The sequence below is a fragment of the Schistocerca piceifrons genome, chromosome 6 (assembly GCF_021461385.2).
Source record: "Schistocerca piceifrons isolate TAMUIC-IGC-003096 chromosome 6, iqSchPice1.1, whole genome shotgun sequence".
NCBI lineage: Eukaryota > Metazoa > Arthropoda > Insecta > Orthoptera > Acrididae > Schistocerca > Schistocerca piceifrons.
The window spans coordinates 464,944,259-464,952,140 of NC_060143.1; the positions used below are offsets into that span (position 1 = coordinate 464,944,259).

At 44.7% G+C, this 7,882-nt stretch overlaps 1 pseudogene; it reads left to right on the forward strand.

Annotated features, from left to right (window-relative positions):
* Positions 1-372: 372 nt before the first annotated feature.
* LOC124803731 lies at positions 373-489 on the forward strand (annotated as a pseudogene).
* Positions 490-7,882: the final 7,393 nt, after the last annotated feature.

The following is a 7,882-nucleotide window of genomic DNA, read 5'->3' on the forward strand; positions in this document are numbered from 1 at the left end:
ATCATGTATTCTACACCCTGGTTTTAACGTACTTCCACCTCACTACGTTAATTTAAATAACTACTGAGTTGATGCTTTGCCTGACCGTGAGCGGCGTTAGAAGCGCGTATCGATGTATCCCCTCTCGTAGTATCTTTGCTGGACTGCTATTACTTCCCGGTCGTTGTCAGTCATATGTCAGTTCGGATCGCCAGTTCGCGTCGGGTGTTCGTGGCAAGTTCGAGTCTGCCACTCAGTTGGAATGCGTCTGGAGTGCAGTCCCAACCTGCCAGTCGGAGTGGCAATGTGGCACTAGGGCAGTCAAGTTGGAGCAGCAGTGAGGTCTGCATCGACATGGCTCGCCGGCCATTGCCGCCCTGCATTACTTTAGCCGGCAACGGCCTTGCCGCAGTGGCTACACCGGTTCCCGTGAGATCACCGAAGTTAAGCGCTGTCGGGCGTGGTCGGCACTTGGATGGGTCACCATCCAGCAGCCATGCGCTGTTGCCATTTTTCGGGGTACACTCAGCCTCGTGATGCCAATTGAGGAGCTACTCGACCGAATAGTAGCGGCTCCGGTCAAAGAAAACCATCAAAACGACCGGGAGAACGGTGTGCTGACCACACGCCCCTCCTATCCGCATCCTGAACTGAGGATGACACGGCGGTAGGATGGTCCCGATGGGCCACTTGTGGCCTGAAGACGGAGTGCATTACTTTAGCGGAGTCACGGTCTTGGTGGATCGTCAGTCGGTCGTCCTACCGGAAGACGCGTTTTGGCTCGCCGATCGTTCAAGAGTCGGCTGTGTGTGTGCGTGTGCTTCGACTCCCGATTTGTTTTCGTGTGTGTTTGGTTACTGTTGGGTATCATTCAGGTCTTCGTGCAAGTGTTTGTCAGGTTGTGTGTGTAGTAGTCCTTATTTCTACTGACGACTATTTTTGACGTTGTCGGCACTCTGAGGCAGTCGGTCGATGTGTAGTTTAGGCAGCTTAGTACACACATGTATTTGATTGTGGATAGTGAAGCTCCTAACTTTCGGTCTGAATTCTCATGTGATCTTTCGTGACAAACAAGCGGTTTGTCGGTCGCTCCGTGACTGCCCCCTGGTTGGGTTCCGACGGAACAAGTGTAGTTGGGCTCACCACCTGTCTCGCCTAAGTGAAAGATGGCAGACCGACCTCCCTGGATGCTTCTGAGTGCCACCGGTGTTTAATTATCTGTTTTCAGCTACTTAAAATTTAAGGCTTGTGGCTATTTTTTTATTTTCTTAAAAACTTTGCAATATTAATTTTTAATTTTATCTTTCAAACTTAAACATTGCGGTCTTCTGCCATTAAAAATTATAGTAATATATTTTAAAATTATGAAGCTTCATTGTGGCCTTCAGCCATTGGTATTGCACCTTGCATATGTATGTTCTATCTGATTAGCCTTAAGGCTTTCTGCGAAGCTGTGGTACGTTTATTTATTTGATTTGCCTCTTTAATTGCATTTTAATTTTGTTGGTTTATAAAATTTCTTGTTGTAAAACATTCTGGCCGTCTGCCTTTAAAAGTCTATGGTAATATATTCTAAAATTTTGAAATTTAATTGTGGCCCTCAGACATTTGTATTACACTTTGCATATGTTTGCTGGTTTTTTTGTTATTCTATTGCTATCTTAACTGGATTTTTATCTTAATGATTTGTTAAGTTTTCTTGTTTGGAGGCCTTCAGCCGTTAAAGAGTTGCATTCGGTAAAGGTCCGGCTATGTGCCACTTTGGTTGTGAAGGTTATTAAATGACAATAAATGACAATTAGAAGGAGAAACTGACCTCACCCTTTCCACAATCCTATTACCTGTTCTGCCCAGCGGGTATAGCGGGCGTTTCTCGAAGCATCTTGTTCCATGTGTTGCAATTCGCCAGTGGTTCTTGCAGGCCCTGGAGCACGATAATTTCGCACTTCACTATGTCCCACACGTGTTCAGTTTGGCTGGAGATCTGTTGATCTTGCTGGCACGGGCAGTTGTTTTACACCACGAACAGCATACTGCGTCGCAGCAGCCGCACGTGAACGTGCATTGTCCTGTTGAAATAGCACATCACCATTTGTCGAAGAAATGTCAGTGACACAGGTAGTGAAATGTAGTGGGCGCTGTTTACACTGCAGAACCACCACATGTGACCGCGAGTTGATACTGATGGCTCTCCTGCATGAAGCCTGGAGTGTTACCTGTGCGACGTGGGCAAAAGCACTCTGGAATAGGAAGCTCATCATGTCTACACGTGTACGTCCATCACACGCAGATACTCTACGAGTGAAGACGACAGACTGCCATTCCACTCTGTATTTGACTCTTTCACGACCCCTGACATGCTTGGCGATGTAGCGCTGTCCACAGTATTCTGGTCAGAGGCACACGTCATCTTAATCTCGCTGCAAAGAGATGGCTCGCAATTGTCTCTAATGATATCCGGTCGGCTACCGCTGCTCGCACAAGGCACCGGTCTTGACGCATGTCTGCACTACGCGGACGTCCAGGACCTGGTCTACAAGGTGATAATGTTCCAGAGCCACTGCTGAAACAACGACACACCAATGATGCATTGTGCCCAGCATGTGCGGCAGTCCACCGATACGTCCATCCAAGCTTTCCTCAAGCCCACAGTGCTACTCCATCCAAATGGCCGAAACTGTTCAACAGGAATACGTACTCGTCGGTATGGCTTGGTCGTACCCTAAAATGACTGTTGTAATTACTGGGCACGTAAACTCAGTACAGCTACCGCCTGCAGAATCAAAACAGGTGGCACATAAACCAGCTTCCTCAGCGCCATCTGACTGCCGATGACCGTGACATAAGAACCACTAATTCTACGACCCCTCAGTGTACATATACTATACCCTGGTGTGAGCGAGAGTTCTTGACGATGTTGAATTTTTTTCCGGTAGTGTATTTTCATTGATATTACATTCTTCTCAACAGAGATGTCATCACTGTCTTTTCATCAAACATTTTTTCAACGAAATGAAGGAATTAACTATATTTACTGTTAAGAAGCAAAGAAGAACGGCAGGGCGACGTCCTGAAATTCATACTCTTTTGATGTGTGAACTGTGTGGCAATGCCAGTTTACTAGTCATAGGAGATAACCTTGAATCAAAACAACTTACCAAAGCTCCAGCCGTCGCCTCCGTTCACCATCGATGGTACAAAAACTGTTTACTTTGTTAAGCTTGTCTATCCATATTTATTAAGAAAATGAAGTGGGTCATTTGGAAGCCTCTTTCCCTCTAAAGGACCGAGCGAGGTGGCGCAGTGGTTAGCACACTGGACTCACATTCGGGTGGACGACGCTTCAATCCCGTCTCCGGCCATCCTGATTTAGGTTTCCCGTGATTTCCCTAAATCGCTTCAGGCAAATGCCGGTATGGTTCCATTGAAATGGCACGGCCGATTTCCTTCCCCATCCGTTCCTCACCCGAGCTTGCGCTCCGTCTCTAATGACCTCGTTGTCGACGGGACGTTAAACACTAATATCCTCCTCCTCCCTCTAAAGAATATTGTTTGTTTCAGAGACATGGTCTGAAGATGATTTTTGATGAAATCCAAACAGGTGTGATATTCCTGGCTGTGGCCATCAGTATTTTATTTTTCCAGAAGCTCGCCTTGATTCAGATTGATACACGCAAAGTGGAGCCAGACACAAGCGACAGATGGTACAGCTGAGCCGTGGTTCGTCTTTTCTGGCACACCAGCTCTATGACACGATTACCCGCCTGTTTTACTATCTTTGCCCCTGTTGTGATCTGGCGGTTGGTATTTGCGGTCGGGGAGTTGGTCGTCGGAGTCGCTACGGGGCGCTAGGACGTGCTTGTGGGGACGAAGGAGCAAAACACGTGGGCTCGGCCACCAGCGGCGCGGCCGGTCTACCTTGCAAGACGGTCACGAGTTTGTGGTGGGCCTGCCCGATGTCAGCCCCGGGCGCTGCTCGTCGCATTGCGTTGTGGCGACTGTCGCTTGTTGGTTGGTGCTCTGCCCTAGTGTATGTGTTGTTGAAGTAAGAGCAGCCTGGAAAGAGGTGTGTGATCGCAAGGAGGCCAGCAGTCACTGCTTAAGGCAATTACCTCCCCAAATAATGTAATACCTGTAAGGTATTGAAGACATTAGGTCATAGTCTGGTTGTAATTTTCTGCGTACCAAGCTTACACAATTGGCAGTTACATTGCAGACCTATGCAAGGAAATTAAAGTGCACAAAACCTAGTTTCTGGTGATGTTGTGCATTTGAATAACGTAATATTATCTTGAAATTATTTCCATTTCATCTTTGTACACATTCTCGACCTTATAGTCTGACACTATTTTATAACATTGCATTTGTGTACAAGTCTTAGTTTAAATGTTTTACAGCATTGATAAGGCTGCAAAATTTAAGTCGTTTTATTGAAGGCGCTTATTGGTTTTTTTAAATTATATTATTATTATTTGGGTCTTAATTGATTAATTAATTAATTAATTAATTGATGTTTGCTTGGTGTTTGCCGTGTTTTCTGCGGTCTGTTTGTGTTCCAGTTTTCTGCGATTTGGGGTATGTGGGAGCGGCACCACGTCTGCTTCGGTGCACAGAAACTGTGACTTGTCGTCTAATGCGAAGTGACTCACGGTTGGACCCCGGCGTTTAGGTGTTGTTTTGGACGGCTGGTCTGCTGCTTCCGGCATTTTAAGTTAAGTCACCTTTTGCCCAGGGCAGCCTGGCATCACTACCCGTTTGGTAGTTATTGAACCTATTATATACATACATATATATATATATATATATATATATATATATATATATATATATGTGTGTGTGTGTGTGTGTGTGTAAAAAAGGTTTTTAATTGCTTGGGAATCAATTGCATTAATTAACTTGTTGCGCTCCTTGTGTTATGTAACGAGCTGGTGTGCCTTGTAAAGCACTTTCATATTATTGATTATTGTCTTTAAAAAAGGGGAACATTGTATGTGACACCTTCTAAAATCACCTTCAGATTGTAATTTGTTTCTTAAGTATTGAAATCTCCAGTAAGTTGTTGTAATTGTAGATTTTGATATTGTCACGGCCACGTGTTCATTGCCTCTCATTTATTTTATAAAAGCTTGTTTTGAATAAATTGTTAATAATTGATCTGCTAGTTGTTGTGTTAAGAAGTGACATAGTAGGGGCCTACACCTTCCATCCTAAGTGCACCCCTCATCCCGACTTCCTAAGTTACCACGTCACAGAGGCATTGCAGCGGTACATTACTTGTACTGAACTTGCTTCTGATTGGTCGGCACATTGGGGTACTAGGCGCTAAAACGCCTAACTTCTCTTATTAATTATTCATATGATTTTCTTTGTGTTTAACATAGTTTTTAGTATGATAGTCCCTCATGGCTACCCTACGAGTCTACCGTTTTCGTTTATTAAATTTCACTAGTCTTGAGAAACACAAGAGCAACGATATTGCAAATGAAGTGCTTCGAACACCTTCGGGTCGCTTTGGCGCGCCTGGGAGACGAAGTGCTTCGGCTGCGCTACTTACTCTGTTTCGGTCGTTCCGGAGGAGCGAACACGTCGTATTCTATATATGAAGTTAGACGGAAGAGTAACAGTAAAATTAACAAAGCTATGTCGAGTGTTGTAAAAGACAATGTAAAATTGGTGAATATTTAAATAATAACCAAACAGGATACATGAATGAGAAGTGTCGCCTACCATCACCGTCAGTACTACAGATCGCGCCCTCTGTAGATGCAGATACTAACCTGGGCAAGTGGCATCCCATAAAAAGCACAATCACATGTTCGAGATGACAGTATAGCAGCCTCTTCCACAGCGTAGCAGCCTCCGACGAAGAAGATGCCACGACGGTCGAGCCGTCTTCTGCACTGGGAATACAGCTTTAGAAGACGACAGGTTGGAGGAAAGAACGGTTAGAGAGACTTATTCAATGTCTCCAGACCCCTCCAGCTTCGAGATCTGACTTCCAAAGGACATAAAATTTGTACAGGTTACCATTTAATTTTTAATAAATCCTTCTATCAAGACTCATCAATATTTTAATTATCTTCAGCTCTCTGATACTTTCCAGTAATGTTTTCAAAAGTTATTAAATTTGGATCAGCTGCATCACTCCAGGAAAAAATATTTATGAAAAAAATTAAATAAATTAAAATTCAATTGCATTATAACATAAATTAACTAATTTCGTAACAATACACTGCTTTACGAACCGTAACAAAATTTATCATCAATATTTTAATTATCTTCAGCTCTCTGATACTTTCCAGTAATGTTTTCAGAAGTTATTAAACTTGGATCAGCTACATCACTCCAAAAATAAATATTTATAAAAAAAATTAAATAAATTAAAAGTCAAGTGCATTAAAACATAAATTAACCAATTTCATAACAATATACTGCTTTACGAACCGTAACAAAATTTATCATTACCGGTGATTTGGGTGAGCGGAAGGAATTTTAGTGTCAGTGTCAATAATTTTGTGATACTACGAAACCTTTGGCGGAAAAGACTTGAAATATTGTCCTGCACACAGAAGTTCAGGTTTCGGTTCTTTGAGCAACCTTCGGGCTGACAAGGCCGGTGACGGAAGATGGGAGAAATAATTTTTCACGCCCGTGCCGCCGTACGCTTCATCGAACTTCGGTGACAGCGTAGAGGCGGAGCAAGTAAACAAGCTGATTAAAAACCGCGCGTGGGAGTAATGACTGCGGGCTGCGCCGCTGACAGCCGGAGTGACGGCGTGCTAATGACCATCGGTGTCATCTGCTGACGTCGCCTGACGCGGCGTGACAAGATCTGACGTGAAGTGATGTGACGTGACGCGGGTTGCTAAACGCCAATGGGGGTCTCTTTGTGCGGCCCGGGGCGGCATCGCCGCTCTGCCTGCTATACTGTAGCGATAGCGGCGAAGGTCACACACGTGTAGGTGTATCTGAAATAATCGAGATGTTATCTGGCGACATATCTAACTACTAGGAGTATCACGGGTTCCTATTCCATTAACAGAATTGGCTTTCTTCCATTATTCCGCAGTCTAGGTGTTACGGCGTCGGCATACCGTTGTCCTGCTATAGGCATTTGCATCGCTGGTGAGTGGTTCTGGAACTCTGTCTCCGCCAGCTAATTCCCTGTTTTTGGAACGTCTTTCGTGATATTTTGGTGCTGACTGTGTTCGTGAGCGCAATATTCAGTTCTACAGTGACTCTTACAGGGTGGTCCTCTTATTTTTCGTCACAATCCTCTTCAATGACCGTCCGTCATGATCAGTAAACACACATACACTAGTGGCCATTAAAATTGCTACACCACGAAGATGACGTGCTACAGACGCGAAATTTAACCGACAGGAAGAAGTTGCTGTGATATGCAAATGATTAGCTTTTCAGAGCATTCACAGAAGGTTGGCGCCGGTGGCAACACCTACAAAGTGCTGACATGAGTGAAGTTTCCAACCGATTTCTCATACACAAACAGCAGTTGTCCGGCGCTGCCTGGTGAAACGTTGTTGTGATGCCTCGTGTAAGGAGGAGAAATGCCTACCATCACTTTTCCGACTTTGATAAAGGTCGGATTGTACACTAACGCGATTGCGGTTTATCGTATCGCAACATTGCTGCTCGCGTTTGTCGAGATCCAATGACTGTTAGCAGAATATGGAATCGGTGGGTTCAGGAGCGTAATACGGAACGCCGTGCAGGATCCCAACGGCCTCGTATCAATAGCAGTCGAGATGAAAGACATCTTATCCGCATGGCTGTAACGCATCGTGTAGCCCCGTCGCGATCCCTGAGTCAACAGATGGAGACGTTTGCAAGACAACAACCATCTGCACGAACAGTTCGACGACGTTTGCAGCAGCATGGACTA